We start from the raw sequence: 16,021 nt of genomic DNA, 5'->3' as shown, positions 1-16,021 counted from the left end.
AACCATTTTGCTTCAGTCCGACTGACGACGAAATGCAGGCCCACGGCATGCGCAACAATATTTGCTTCGAAGGTAGGACCATCCCGTATGGGCCACTCTTGCACGGCCATGGCCTCAAAGTCACTGGGGGAATTACGCTGGTTCTCCTCTCTTTTGATCACAATTCGCTGGGTCTCCTCTGTCTGGAACATGTACAAGTGGAAGCTTACCTCCTTTTGCTGGATCTCTCGATCAAGGGGAGTAGTAGTCTTGACATACGAAAGGTCTTTGGCGGCCATGGCTATAGAAGATACTATGGGGAAGCTACCTTAGCTAGGCTCCTGTGATCGTTTGCTTTTGAAGAGGATCGGAGTTGCTAATGAGAAGGGATGCGATACATAGAACTGGCCAGTTCATGGTTTGTAACTCTCACAATTATGTATTTTTATAGAACTACAGATATTCAGTTTGACCGAACTCTTCATCTGATATAATATGTTATAGTGGGTTTGTCTAGGATACATATGTCACATCTAAGCTGATGTGCACTCTGTTTGTGGTCTATTTTTTTGTCCTAGTTTTTTATTTTTTGTTGCTGCATTATATATTTGTTGAAGCTTAGATGTGACATCCTTAAAATAACATTTAGATGTGAATTAGACAAATTGTATGTTAAAAATATGTATTCAGTGTGACATGCAACCATGTTTGTGGGACAAATTAAAACGGATGTTTGCTGCCCGGTGCACGGCACGACTATTCCACAGCCCCCTTAATATACCAGTATCAAGAATTTTAAAATATTCCAAGTATACCCGGCCTCTTCAATAGCACAATCTTAATATCCGATAGTACTCTTTCACGAGTCACGACCATCCAAGGCTCAGCCGACAGCTTTACAGATGCATGGCTGCAGGCCCACCTAGTTAGTCAACTTCTAATCTCCCACCACCCCGGGCGGTTACGAGAAAACTAGAAAACTCCTTCGCTTCGTCCGGATGCACGCAGCTGAGCCAGCGACCGCTTCATGCGCCGTCCGATCGCGCTCAATCACACGGCGGGCACTGCCAATTTACCAGGGGTCTGGTCGTTCCAACAGTTCTATCCCCTTGATCTCCCTTATCAGGCTCCTTACTGAAAAAGACTTTCACCTTACTTTATATATAAAGCAATGATCAACAGCATCCGATACAAGCGCACACTCTCATAACACACGCACACACACCCAAGGCAGGATACATAAGCGCTGAGCGCAGCAACACCAATCCAAGCACTACACTAAGAAGTGAAGCCGCATATGACGAACCGTGGGATCCAAGGCGACGCCTTCAGGAAGGGAACGACACCGGAGCGCCGCCACCGCTCGATCCGACGATCAGAGATTCCCCTAGAGCAACATGACGGGTAATGAGAGCCGCGACGACGCCTTCAAGAAGGGAACGAGTTTCGCCGCCGCCGGTCCGTCCGAAGATACAGCAGGTTTTCACCCCGGCCACCACTCACCGCCACCGAATGCCACACCCCGGCTACCACGCCGCCCACACGGCCGTGGTAACCGGGTAGCACCAAGCCACGAGCTCTGCCCATGAGCACCGCGGAACCACCACCAGGGTCGCCGCCCCGACATCCAAGACCTTGTCACCACCTCACCCGAGATTCGCCGCTACCCCAACCAAAGCACATGGGCGGCCCCCAGTGCCGAGACCCAATAGGCCGGCCAAACTTGGCCTTCATCGACCCGTTCTGCGGCATCGGGCGTGAGACGAGCATGGTCCTGCTGCCGGGCGCGAGACGAGCTCGGTCCTACTGCCGGACGCTAGAGGAGCTCGGTCTTGCTGCCGGGCGCGAGACGAGCTCGGTCTTGCTGCCGGGCGCGAGACGAGGTCAGTCCTGCTGCCGGGCGTGAGACGAGTTCGGTCCTGCTGCCGGGTGCGAGACGAGTGATGGACTACAGCGGGGGAAGGCCAGCCCTTTGACGAAGATAGCAGCCGGAACCCGCGAAGATGGCTCGAAGGTCGAACCAGGTCGCCTACAAACGAACTGACGCCAGAAATCCAGCCGCCGCCACGGGCAACCCGCCAAGCCGCCGTGGTGCCGGGGCGACGAATGGAAGTCTCCACCAGAGGGCTGAGCCGCCTCGCCGCCATCGCCCACAGACGGAGCAGTAGCCACGCCGGGCCAGTGCCCCAACCCGCGCCGCCCACTGGAATTCGCCATATCTGGCCGGCACGCTCCGCGACCACCGCCACCAAGCCGCTGTTGCGTCGGCCCCCTCGTTGTCAGCAGCCGCCGTCCGACGCCCAGGGCCGCCGGGTCGCGCCCCTCGCAGCCCTCGCCACAGGAGCCCCATTGCGCCAGATCCGCCGCCATGGCTGAGCCCCGCGCAACCCTCCACCAGCCGCGCCACCGGCCACGCGGCCACCACCCAGCGCCGCCCGCACGCCAGGCAACGTCGCGCCGCGGCGCCCGGCACCCATGCCGCGGCCCCAACCGAAGAGAAGGGCCCGCGCCGCTCCTCTACACGCGGGGAACCAGAAGGCCCCGCCGCCGCCGATCCGGGCGAGCTTTGCCCGGCCAGGCCCTCTGGCGGCGGTGGGGGAGGAGGCGGGAGGAGGGAGTACGGAAGCGACCGCGCCGGCAGCCCTCCCCGCTGGCGCGCGGTGGCGGCGCGCGAGGAAGAGGTTAGGTCGGGAGGGGAGCTTTAGGGCTATTTCAATGAGCCATCAGGCTCCTTTCCAGCCACACGATTCTCTCGTCTCTCTCTTTTGCTCTATCCCATGGGATTTGGTACGTCATGGATGGCCTCTATGAGCTCCCTCAAATGAAATCTCATGAAAATAAAGGGTGTTGCTACCGGCTGGGGGCAGCCCCACAGCTCCAAGCCTCCAACAGGACAGCGATGAGCTAATTATTTAGGATGGGACCATCAGTCATGCTCACATGGTCATGCATGCAAAGGATGGCCATTTGATTCGATCAATTTGGTTGGGTGAAACAGTTCAGCATCTTCGAGGCATATTCTTTTTTTTTGACTTGAACCATTCAAGTAATTTATAACCAAACACGTATATTTTTTGGATAATCCCAACCCTTCCGTGGCCACCCTTGTAACCAAACACACCCTAACTGATTAGTACGAGAGGGCGACGGTGCTGCGAGGTGGTCCAGCAACTGCGAGCCCGACAACGGACCAGATGCTCGGCACGATGGTAGCCTGATTGTTCTGCTGATATTGCGACGGTGTGCTACGACCACCCGTCGGTGGAGCGCCAGTGCTGCTAGCCCTGCCATCGTCATGCGTGAGGGGCTCCTGGTGCTACCACGGGCGGCGTCCCTGCTATGAAGCATTGCCGGTTGCTGCGACGGTCATTAGAAATCTGTGACCTGTCATGCTTCGACGCTGCTCGCCGGAAGCAACCAGTGCTAGCCCTGACAATGTCATGCGCGAGGCGCTCGTCGGCGCTGCCACGGCCAGCGCCCCTGCTACGAAGCATCACCTGTTGCTGTGTAGTCGTTGGGAATCTGTGACCTGTCATGCTGCGACGCCACTCGCCGGAAGCATCCGGTTCCACTACTGCAGGAATGTAGCAGTGGCGAGCGCAAAAAGGCCAGCAGTGGCGGGCTGCACTAGTAGAAAACCACCCATTAGTCCCGGTTGGTAAGGGCCTTTAGTCCCGGTTCATGAACCGGGACTAATGGGTCGTTACTAATACCTCCACTCATTAGTCCCGGTTCAATCCAGAACCGGGACCAATGTGCCTCCACGTGGCCCTGTGCGCCCACCCCAGTCAGGGGGCCTTTGGTCCCGGTTGGTGGCACCAACCGGGATCAAAATGCATTCACGCGTCAGCATTCCAGTTGCTGGGGTTTTTGTGTTTTTTTTTGAAAGGAGGGGAGGTTGGGGGTTTTGCGGGGTTAATTTAATTATGTGTTTCATATATTGTGTTAGCTAGTTAATTAATAGAGAGAAGTGTCCTCTCTTATGTCCGTGCTTGGACGCTACGTACTATATATACATAAGTGATCGAGAGAACCATTCAGTACAGAAGTTCGTCATGCATATATACCGAGAGAAGTGTGATTGATCGACCTCTCCTTCTCCGAGAGGTTGGTCAAACAACAAGTTTTCGTATCATGTATCCGACGCTACTGGCTACATACATGTACAATATGTATAAGATCTCTTAATTACAAACCCCTAGCTAGCATTTGAAATCAATTTCCACATGGTATTCTCCGGTTTTACTGATGACGTGGTCAAGAAAGAATCCTGCCAATTCCTCTTGAATTGCTTTCATGCGATCTGGTTCTAGGAGTTCATTCCGCATCTGCCACGTCTAATTTGAAGAAGGGGGTTAATTAATACATATATATGAATGAAACTCAACAGAAATGATGGTGTAATAAAATAAATTTGTGAATATTATTGCTTACGCACTTCATATTGTCTTTGAGAGTAGCCCCGCTTGTTTTTCAAAGTCGCGGTGTGGATGAACTCGCACACGTAGTATCCACTGAAATCATTCCCTTCCTCCTGCGACAAGCACTTTACGAGAAATAGAGGTCAATCAAACTGATAATGAAGCATTATAAATGGCACTCATGAAAGTATAGCTATATATAGAATCAACGGGAGATGCGCGCAACTAGCTAGCCAGTAGTACTTACTTTCGGGTATGTATATCGCAGCTCCTTCGGCAGTCCCGGAGCTTCTGCGGTGAACTGTTTCCAAACCCTGCAAGACAAAGAAAATAATTATTATTACTTGAGATATCAGGAAATGAACAAAAAGTTACCGATATGGTGCGATAATTATGATCGATTGAATTTACTTGCTGAGCATTTCAGTCATGTCCGCATAGGTTTTTGGATCTTTCCGTCTCGAGTCTAAGACGGTTACTAGTCCACGCTCAAGCTTAATCTCCAGAAGAATATAGTGGTACCTGCGCACGCATGCATAACTCATCAATTACATTACTATAACCTCGCTCGAGTAATAAGGGAAACCGAATATGCACACGACAGTAACACTCACAGGCCGTTGTAAGGAAAGAGTATGGTATCTTTGTTTTGATTTTTGATCAACGATCGTAGCAAGTTGTCCTCGGCCTCTTCGACGTGCTTTTCAACCAGAAATACATCTATGATATTTGTGTTAATGAACCCAATATCATAAATTTCTTGTTTTTTGCACTTGACGATCTTTAATCTGCATAATATATTGAGGATAATTAACTATAAATACATGCATGCAATGAAAGAGCCGAGCTATATATAGAGACTTAATGACAAAAATAGTACTTACAGGCAGTAGCAAAAGACCATTAATTTATCGAGAGCCTTTTGATTGAAGAACTCGAAGAACTCCTCAAATGGAACAGTCAACAGATCATTTGCAACGAGATCGTGCTCCTCTTTAATATGCAGATACAAAGCATTCTTACCATCAGATTCTCTGCAGGTTTCCATGTACCAATTATGGAATCTTCGCATCATTGTTGTCAGAGATTTTTCATCTTTGACGAGAGGCTTCCCGTACTCGTATCTGTGTCCGTCCACCTTCAAGAAATCAGCAAGTGCATCGTCAGGCAGGTAATCGTCAAGATTGCCATAACCGGCCACCATCCCCGGAGCATTAGACACATTGAGCGGGGGGCACGATTGTTGTGCTTGTTCGCCGAGCTGGGCAACTTTTTTCCCCTTTGCTCGTTGTTTTGACCTTTTAGCACTGACAGTAGTTCCCGACCGCTGGGCTTGGAGATATGTCTGTTCAGTAATGCGCTCATAGTTGGTTCTCGGCGGAGACTTTGGTGGTTTCCTCAGGGCATCGATAGTGCGCTTTGCTTTCACCGGATCTACCTTCTCCTCCGGAGGTGGATGTCTCTTTTCTTTCACCCCTTCAAAGAACTCCATCACGTGGGCCTGCACAATCGTATCATTTTCCTCCTCGGACCTCTCATACGGTAACTTCTCTAGAGGCTTGAGAGATGATGGACCGTATTTGTATTGCCTCCCGCCTCTGGTTGTGCTGCTAGACGCTGGAGCAGACGGAGCGGCTGTGGCGTCTGTCTTCTTTCGTGCTTGCTTACGAGGCGGAGGAGAAGGAGTACGACGCGCCGGAGCAGCCAGGGCGGCGGCGGGTCTCTTCCGCCCTTGCTGGCGAGGCGGAGAAGGAGGATGATGCTGGCTGCTCGGGAGCGCCGGCGCAGGCGGAGAAGGAGGCGGAGTGCAGCCATGCGCCGGAGAAGGAGGCGGAGTGCCGCCATGCGTGCCCTGATCGTCACTCACCGGAGGAGGAGGCGGTGGAGGAGGCGGAGTGCCCTGACTCGCCGTAGCAGAAGGAGGAGGCGGAGGCGTCCAGTTCAGAAGGTTGATGAGCTCCTTCTTCCATAGGCATGGAGTCTTCAGAGCAGAACCCAGCCTAGTCTCCCCTTCACCGATAGGGTGGTCAAGCATGAGGTCCTCAAATCCCTCCGTTATTTCATCCACCATCACTTTAGCATATCCTTTTGGAATCGGCTGGCAGTGATAAGTTGTGCCGGGTCCACTAGGATAAACTTGGCCAACAGCTGCCTTGACCTTCAAATTCATCCATCGCGCCATGATGTGGCAATTTTGAGACTCCGTGATACCATCCATGGGATAGCTGGCAGGAGCCGTCAAGACATGCTCCGGTTGAAGCAGCTCGGTGGAAGCCACGCTGCTTCTCCACTGAGATGGCGGGGTAGCTTCGGGGGAAGCTTCGGCAGGTCGTTTGTTGCGATCTGCTGCTTCTCGTTCCTCTTCTCGATCCTCTAGCCCCATTACCCTTCCAAGAAGCGTCTGCATTTGGTCCTGCTCCAGTTTCTTCCTCCTCTCGTGGGTTTTGTAACCCCCTGCGTCCGGAAAACCAACCTTCCACGGAATGGAGCCTGGCGTGCCTCGTGTCCGTCCAGGGTGCTCGGGATTCCCAAGGGCCATTGTGAGCTCGTCCTTCTCCCTGTTTGGAAGGAACGTCCCTCGCTGCGCTGCATCGATATAGTGTCGAAGGTTCTTGACTGGTATTTCCAGTTGCTCGTCCGTCCACTGGCACTTCCCTGTTACAGGGTCCAAGGTTCCGCCAGCCCCGAAGAACCAAGTCCGGCAACGGTCTGGCCAGCGCATTGTCTCTGGTTCGATCACTTTTTCAAGCAGATCGTGCTCAGCCTTGGACCACTTAGGCTGGGCTTTGAGGTAGCCACCTGACCCTGTGCGATGGTGAAGCTTCTTCTTTGCAGCATTTTTCTTGTTTGTCTCCGACATCTTCTTACTCTTTTCCGATGTCTTGTGGGCCACAAATGCGGGCCAGTGATCTTTGATCTTCTCATATTTGCCGATGAATTCGGGTGTATTTTTTTCCTTAACAAACTGGTTCAGCTCTTTCCTCCACCTCCTCATTAGGCCTGCCATCTTCTTAAGAGCACAAGACTTGATTAATTGCTCTTTAACTGACTTCTCCGGATCCTCCTATGGCGGTAGGGTGAAATTTGCCTTCAGCTCAGTCCAAAGATCTTCTTTCTGCATATCATTGACATGAGACACCTCAGCGTCTTCATCCTTAGCAGGCTTATACCATTGCTGGATGCTGATCGGGATCCTGTCCCTAACAAGAACCCCGCACTGAGCAGAAAATGCCTTCCTTGTCCGGATGGGTTCAATCGGTTCGCCGTCGGGCGCGATTTCTATGATCTCAAACTTTTCATCCGAGCTCAACTTTTTCTTCGGGCCTCGTCTCCTTACCAAAGTTGTGCTCGATCTGGAGGGCTAGAAATTATAAGGAAGAAAGACGACAGTAATTAATATGTGCACATATACCAAAACAATGGATGCATCAATTAACTAGTCAGCACGGGCTTAACTAATATATATATACCTGCCCGGACTCGGTTCGGTCACCGGAGCAGTCAGCACGGTCTCCTTCGTCTTGTACCTCCATTGTGTCACCGGAGCCATCATGAACATAGTCCTCCTCTTGTACCAGCATTAATGGGTCGAAGCCACCATCATAAACATAGCCATCTTCTTCATCTAGCTGACCAACGGTGTCGACGAGAAATGACGCAACATCATCACTTGATCCATTTGCGATTATGTCTCCCAACATCGCTTCTGTTTCTTCGTCTCGGGAGTGCTCCATAGTTTCTGCAAATATTTACAACATGTCAATTATTATTCAAACATGGTATATATATTAGTGGCAAACGTAGAACTAGCTAGCTAATCAGAATAAGGAATCATGTTAGTGGCCTCGACACAACGCTTCAAGGGTTTGGGGTGGCCTCGACGATAACGCTCTTTTAACTTGATAAACTTGGGTGGCCTCGAGAGAGTTAATTTGTCGGGTAGGGGCGCGGCGGGAGGGGGTAGGAGACCAACATCGTTTTCTCTCTAGGGTTTGGGTGTCCTCGAGAGTTTTGGTCGAGCGAGAGGGCCGAGGGGGTGCTGCAGTTGTATGAGTTATCACGGTTGAGAGGGGGTATATATATATCGACCGCCCCTCATGTCGAAGTTATCTAGAAGGGGTTATATCGACAACGACGCGACATACATATACATGGGAAAATAATGTTATCGGGGAGGGGGTATCGGTACCACCCCCTAGCTCGTGTTGAAGTTTCTTCTTTCTCCTCTATTCCTTTCTTTCTTCTTCTCCTCTTCTTTTTCTTCTTCTCCCTCGAGAAAGGAAAATAATTAAGGAAAAGGAAGAAAAAAAAAGAAGGAAGAAGGAAGAAGAAAAAAAAGAAAACAAAGAGGAGAAGAAGAAAGGAATAGAGGAGAAAGAAGAAAAAATAGAATTTCTTCTTTCTCCTCTATTCCTTTCTTCAATATGAATATACAAACATTTGCATATTCTACAATAATTAATATCACCAAAAAAAATCTATGAACAGAAAAAAAACCTAACTTTTCTAAAAATCTATCTTTTGCATATATGAAAACATTAATACACATATGAACAATAAATACATATATGAACAAAAACATGCTCTGAACAATTTTTGAACATTACATACACATAGCCACATACATACACATATACATTATATATATATATATATGAACAAAAAAACTAAACTAATAAAAATGAAAATAAACAGAGCCGCATATATATATAGCCACATACATACACATATATATATATACATTGAACAAAAAAATTAAACTAATAAAAATGAAAAAAAAAAACAGAGCCGGTGCGCGCGCGGCGGCTCACAGCGGTGGCGGTGCGCGGGGGCGGGCGACGGCGACAGAGCAGGGGCTCGGGGCGCGGCGCGCGGGGGCGGGCGACGGCAACGGGGCAGCCTGGCGGCGACGACGGCGGGCGCGGGCTCGGGGAGGACGGCGCGGGCTCGGGGAGGACGGCGCGGGCTCGGGGAGGCCGGCGATGACGACGGGCGCGGGCGACAGCAACGGCGACGGCGGGGGCGGCGGGCGGCGTCGGGGCAGCCTGGCGGCGTCGATGTGCTCGGTGTCGTCGGGGGGCAACTGGTGGCGATGAACTCTGCAAAACAGCGAAGTGCTACTTATATACAAAGAGCATTGGTCATGGTTTGTGGCACCAACCGGGACTAATGCCACCTTTAGTCCCGGTTGGTGCCACCAACCGGGATCAAAGGCCTCTTTTCGGCAGCCCAAAGGGCGGGAAGCTGCGGCCTTTAGTCCCGGTTGGTGGCACCAACCGGGACCAATGCCCCCCCTTTAGTCCCGGTTGGTGCCACCAACCGGGACCAAAGGCCCCTGTGCTGCCCGCATCGGGGCCAAAGTTTAGTCCCACCTCGCTAGTTGAGAGGGGCGCGCAGTGGTTTATAAGCCCCACTGCCGCACCCCTCTTGAACTCCTCTCTACTGCAGGCTTATGAGCCTACTTGCTACTGCATTGCCTGATGGGCCTTCTGGGCCTACTGCGGGCCTGAATCCTGGCCCAAAGTAGGGATTCAAGTCGTATTTAGGCCGTGGGTGCCCAGTAGGGGGCATTTTTTTTGTTTTTTTGTTTTCTTTACTTATTGTTGCTATTTTTATTTTTTTTCCAGTTTTTTTGTTTTGTTTTCTGCATTATTTATTTTCTTTTGTTTTTTGCTTTATTTTTTAATTCTTTTTGCTTTTAGTTTTAGGAAAATTATAAACTTTCCACTTTTTTTGTTTTTTTCTTTCTTGCTTTATTTATTTTATTTTGTTTCTACTTACAACAAAATACTTATTGTTGTTTTTTGTTTTTTTTTCTGCATTATTTATTTTCTTTTGTTTTTTGCTTTATTTTTTATTTCTTTTTGCTTTTAGTTTTCGGAAAATTATAAACTTTTCACTTTTTTTGTTTTTTTGTTTTCTTTCTTGCTTTATTTATTTTATTTTTTTTCTACTTACAACAAAATACTTATTGTTGCTATTTTTAATTATTACGAGGGCCGAACCATAAGACATTAAAGCATTTCAAATGAACTCTGAAAAAGTTGAAAGTTCGCATGGTATCATAAATTGACCCACACATAGCATGTGCATGTACAAAACGGACAATGGTATCATACTCATCAGTTACAAAGTTGGCATGGTATCATCATAATAGTTGCGGGAGAAAGTCTTTACTTTTTCTTCGCTTGTGTCATTTGCTTATTGCGCCGTAACCATGGATAATCTTCATCGTTTATCAGGATGCTGGGGTCAGCCTTGACTTTAAAGGGAGGAATTTCATGAAACTTTTCATAATCTTCAGACATGTCTGTCTTGTCCTCCACTCCCACGATGTCCCTTTTTCCTGAAAGAACTATGTGGCGCTTTGGCTCATCGTATGATGTATTCGCTTCCTTATCTTTTCTCTTTCTCGGTCTGGTAGACATGTCCTTCACATAGATAACCTGTGCCACATCATTGGCTAGGACGAACGGTTCGTCAGTGTACCCAAGATTTTTCAGATCCACTGTTGCCATTCCGTACTGTGGGTCTACCTGTACCCCGCCTCCTGACACGTTGACCCATTTGCACTTAAACAAAGGGACCTTAAAATCATGTCCGTAGTCAAGTTCCCATATGTCCACTATGTAACCATAATATGTGTCATTTCCCCTCTCGGTTGTTGCATCAAAGCGGACACCGCTGTTTTGGTTGGTGCTCTTTTGATCTTGGTCAATCGTGTAAAATGTATTCTCATTTATCTCGTATCCTTTCCAAATCAATACAGTCAAAGATGGTCCCCTGGATAACAAGTACAGCTCATCACAAACAGTGTTGTCACCTCTGATACGTGCTTCCAACCAACTGCTGAAAGTCCTGATGTGTTCACATGTAATCCAGTCATCGCACTGCTCCGGGTGTTTGGAGCGCAGACTGTTCTTGTGTTCATCGACATACGGGGTCACCAAGGTAGAGTTCTATAGAACTGTGTAGTGTGCTTGAGACCAAGAATATCTATACCTGCATATTATTGAGTCCCTTCCAAGCGTGCCTTTTCCAGTCAGTCTCCCCTCATACCGCGATTTAGGAAGACCTATCTTCTTAAGGCCAGGAATGAAGTCAACACAAAACCCGATGACATCCTCTGTTTGATGGCCCATGGAGATGCTTCCTTCTGGCGTAGCGTGGTTACGGACATATTTCTTTAGGACTCCCATGAACCTCTCAAAGGGGTACATATTGTGTAGAAATACGGGGCCCAGAATGACAATCTCGTCAACTAGATGAACTAGGACGTGCGTCATGATATTGAAGATGGATGGTGGGAACACCAGTTCGAAACTGACAAGACATTGCACCACATCACTCCTTAGCCTTGGTATGATTTCTGGATCGATCACCTTCTGAGATATTGCATTGAGGAATGCACATAGCTTCACAATGGCTAATCGGACATTTTCCGGTAGAAGCCCCCTCAATGCAACCGGAAGCAGTTGCGTCATAATCACGTGGCAGTCATGAGACTTTAGGTTCTGAAACTTTTTCTCTGCCATATTTATTATTCCTTTTATATTCGACGAGAAGCCAGTCGGGACCTTCATACTAAGCAGGCATTCAAAGAAGATTTCCTTCTCTTCTTTGGTAAGAGCATAGCTGGCAGGACCTTCATACTCCTTTGGAGGCATGTCGTCTTTTTCGTGCAAACGTTGCAGGTCATCCCGTGCCTCAGCTGTATCTTTTGTCTTCCCATACACGCCCAAGAAGCCTAGCAGGTTCACGCAAAGGTTCTTTGTCACGTGCATCACGTCGATCAAAGAGCGGACCTCTAGGTCTTTCCAGTAGGGTAGGTCCCAAAATATAGATTTCTTCTTCCACATGGGTGCGTGTCCCGCAGCGTCACTCGGAACAGCTAGTCTGCCGGGACCCTTTCCAAATATTACGTGTCAATCATTGACCATAGCAAGTACGTGATCATCGGTACGCATGGCGGGCTTCTTCCGGTGATCTGCCTCGCCTTTGAAATGCTTGCCTTTCTTTCGACATTGATGGTTGGTCGGAAGAAATTGACGATGGCCCAGGTACACATTCTTCCTGCAGCTTGCCAGGTATATACTATCGGTGTCAAGTAAACAGTGCGTGCATGCGTGATATCCCTTGTTTGTCTGTCCTGAAAGGTTACTGAGAGCGGGCCAATCGTTGATGGTCATGAACAGCAACGCCTTTAGGTTAAATTCCTCCTGTTTGTGCTCATCCCACGTACGTACACCGTTTCCATTCCACAGCTCTAAAAGTTCTTCAACTAATGGTCTTAGGTACACATCAATGTCATTGCCGGGTTGCTTAGGGCCTTGGATGAGAACTGGCATCATAATGAACTTCCGCTTCATGCACATCCAAGGAGGAAGGTTATACATACATAGAGTGACGGGCCAGGTGCTGTGATTGCTGCTCTGCTCCCCGAAAGGATTAATGCCATCCGCGCTTAAAGCAAACCATACGTTCCTTGGCTCGCTTGCAAACTCATCCCAGTACTTTCTCTCGATTTTTCTCCACTGCGACCCGTCAGCGGGTGCTCTCAACTTCCCGTCTTTCTTACGGTCCTCACTGTGCCATCACATCAACTTGGCATGCTCTCCGTTTCTGAACAGACGTTTCAACCGTGGTATTATAGGAGCATACCACATCACCTTCGCAGGAACCCTCTTCCTGGGGGGCTCGCCGTCAACATCACCAGGGTCATCTCGTCTGATCTTATACCGTAATGCACCGCATACCGGGCATGCGTTCAGATCCTTGTATGCACCGCGGAACAGGATGCAGTCATTAGGGCATGCATGTATCTTCTGCACCTCCAATCCTAGAGGGCATACGACCTTCTTTGCTGCGTATGTACTATCGGGCAATTCGTTATCCTTTGGAAGCTTCTTCTTCAATATTTTAAGTAGCTTCTCAAATCCTTTATCAGGCATAGCATTCTCTGCCTTCCACTGCAGCAATTCCAGTACGGTACCCAGCTTTGTGTTGCCATCTTCGCAATTGGGGTACAACCCTTTTTTGTGGTCCTCTAGCATGCGATCGATCTTCAGCTTCTCCTTTTGACTTTCGCATTGCGTCCTTGCATCGACAATGACCCGGCGGAGATCATCATCATCGGGCACATCGTCTGGTTCCTCTTGATCTTCAGCAGCTTCGCCCGTTGCAGCATCATCGTGCACATCGTCTGGTTCCTCTTGATCTTCAGGAGCATCACCGTATTCAGGGGGCACATAGTTGTCATCATACTCTTCTTCTCGCCATCTTCCATCATAACCCCTATTTCTCCGTGCCTCATCCAAACATTATAGTGTGGCATGAAACCCTTGTAAAGCAGGTGGGTGTGGAGGATTTTCCGGTCAGAGTAAGACTTTGTATTCCCACATACAGGGCATGGACAACACATAAAACCATTCTGCTTGTTTGCCTCAGCCACTTCGAGAAAATCATGCACGCCCTTAATGTACTCGGAGGTGTGTCTTGAACCGTACATCCATTGCCGGTTCATCTGCGTGCATTATATAATTAAGTGACCAAATTAATAGAAGTTCATCATCACATTAAAACCAAAGTACATACATAGTTCTCATCTAACAACATAAAGCTCTGCAGAGCATCTAAATCAATTAAACCATACACTGAAACTATGTAAAACATTTCAATGCGAAAACAAATGCGATCATAATGCAACCAATGTAACAACTGATCCAACGGCATAATGATACCAAGCCTCGGTATGAATGGCATATTTTCTAATCTTTCTAATCTTCAAGCGCATTGCATCCATCTTGATCTTGTGATCATCGACGACATCCGCAACATGCAACTCCAATATCATCTTCTCCTCCTCAATTTTTCTAATTTTTTCCTTCAACAAATTGTTTTCTTCTTCAACTAAATTTAACCTCTCGACAATAGGGTCGGTTGGAATTTCCAGTTCAACAACCTCCTAGATAAATAAAATCTATGTCACGTTGGTCGGCATAATTGTCATAAACAATAAATGAACCAATAGTTATGAAAAGATAATATATACCACATCTGAATCATAGACAGGACGAGGGCCGACGGGGCGGATACCAAAACCATCGCACTATATAAGATGCAATAATAAAAGTAAGAAAATTATACAAGTATCTATATAAACATACAAGTAAGAGTTTTTTTTCCTTTCAGAAAGAAGATAAGAACAAGAGGCTCAACACGGTGGTGCAGGCGATGAGATCGGCGCGGGCGATCGACGGCGGTGAAGACGGGGACGAGACGTGACGGACCGCTAAACCTAGACAAATATTGAGAAAAATGGAGCTTGGAGAGGAGAAAACAGCGAACCAGACAGGTAGGCCCCACCTGTCGGGCTGACGTGGCGAAGACTAAAAAAGTTTGACCGGCTGGTGTGGCAAATAAGACGTGGGCCCCACCTGTCATTGAGTAAGCAGTCATCTTCACATCTCTATTTCTATGGGGCATTTCATCAAACAGCTTCTGAGCGGCTGTCGAGCAGCTCTTTCTTGCAGGCATGGCGATGAGCTTGACGCGTCTGGAGCACGGGGCAAAGTGCAGTGACCAGGGGAGGCCCCGCGGACACGAAGCCAGCGGCTCGTCGGCAATCAGGCTGCCAGCAAGGACGGTTCGTCGGGCGGCCGGACATGCCCTTCACGGCGTGCGCGCCAGCTCGGGCGCGGCCAGGAGCTCCCTGCGCACCGCCGTGCGTAGCAGTTCCAGCGTGCCGCAGCGTCGCCAGCCGCCGTGCACAGCCTCTCTGCACAGCGCCGCCAGCGCGTGCTCCGCCGTGGACGTTGGGGCCGTCCTTCTTGCGCCGCACATGGCCGCTGTACGTGAACGACGGAGCTGAGGAAGAACGACACGACGGCCGACTGCTCGGGAACTGGTCCACAAGACGGCCAGCAAGGTGGTGAATCGGGCACCACCGCGCCGCTGGGGCTAGCCGTCCATGGCCGCGCCAAGGGCTTCACGGGCGCCAGTGCCAAAGGCGCGGCCGGGCGTGCTGGGAGGCGTCTTGAGGCCGAGTGCCACTCCTGGTCCAACGGCCGTCGACGCGCTATCGGAGGGCGCTGATTCGCCGCGCTCCAGGCCGAGCGCCATGGCTAGGATGCTCGCCCCGCGCCATGGCTGGGCTGTGCGCCACACTTGCTGTATGCACGATGGAAGGCAAGGGAAGCTCCATGACTCAATGTCTGGCGTCCTTGACGGCGTCCTGTCCGCAGGCGGCGGCCCGGCTGAGCTCGCACCGACCTGCTCCTATCCTGCGGTGACCACAATGACGAGATGGGCAATGCCCAGAACGTGCTTGTTTAAATGCCCATGAAGATGGAGGTGGAAGTAAAAAAGAAAAAAAAAAGGAAATAAATAACCACTCTAGTCATTGACAGATGGGACCCTTGTCCACCTCAGCAATTTGTACATGTAGGCATGCCACATCGGCCCGACAGATGGGCCCAACCGGTCAGATCCGCTGTTTTCGCGACCAAATCCGAGTATCAGTGCTCCGCGTTATAGGTTAGGCGCAATGTTGGTGGTTTTTTGTGCCCTGCCTCAAATGTGGTACTAATCTGTTATCCTAGCCTATAATGTGGTGGTTTTGA

This window comes from Triticum aestivum, chromosome 3B (assembly GCF_018294505.1).
Source record: "Triticum aestivum cultivar Chinese Spring chromosome 3B, IWGSC CS RefSeq v2.1, whole genome shotgun sequence".
Lineage (NCBI taxonomy): Eukaryota > Viridiplantae > Streptophyta > Magnoliopsida > Poales > Poaceae > Triticum > Triticum aestivum.
This window is presented reverse-complemented; position numbering follows the sequence as displayed.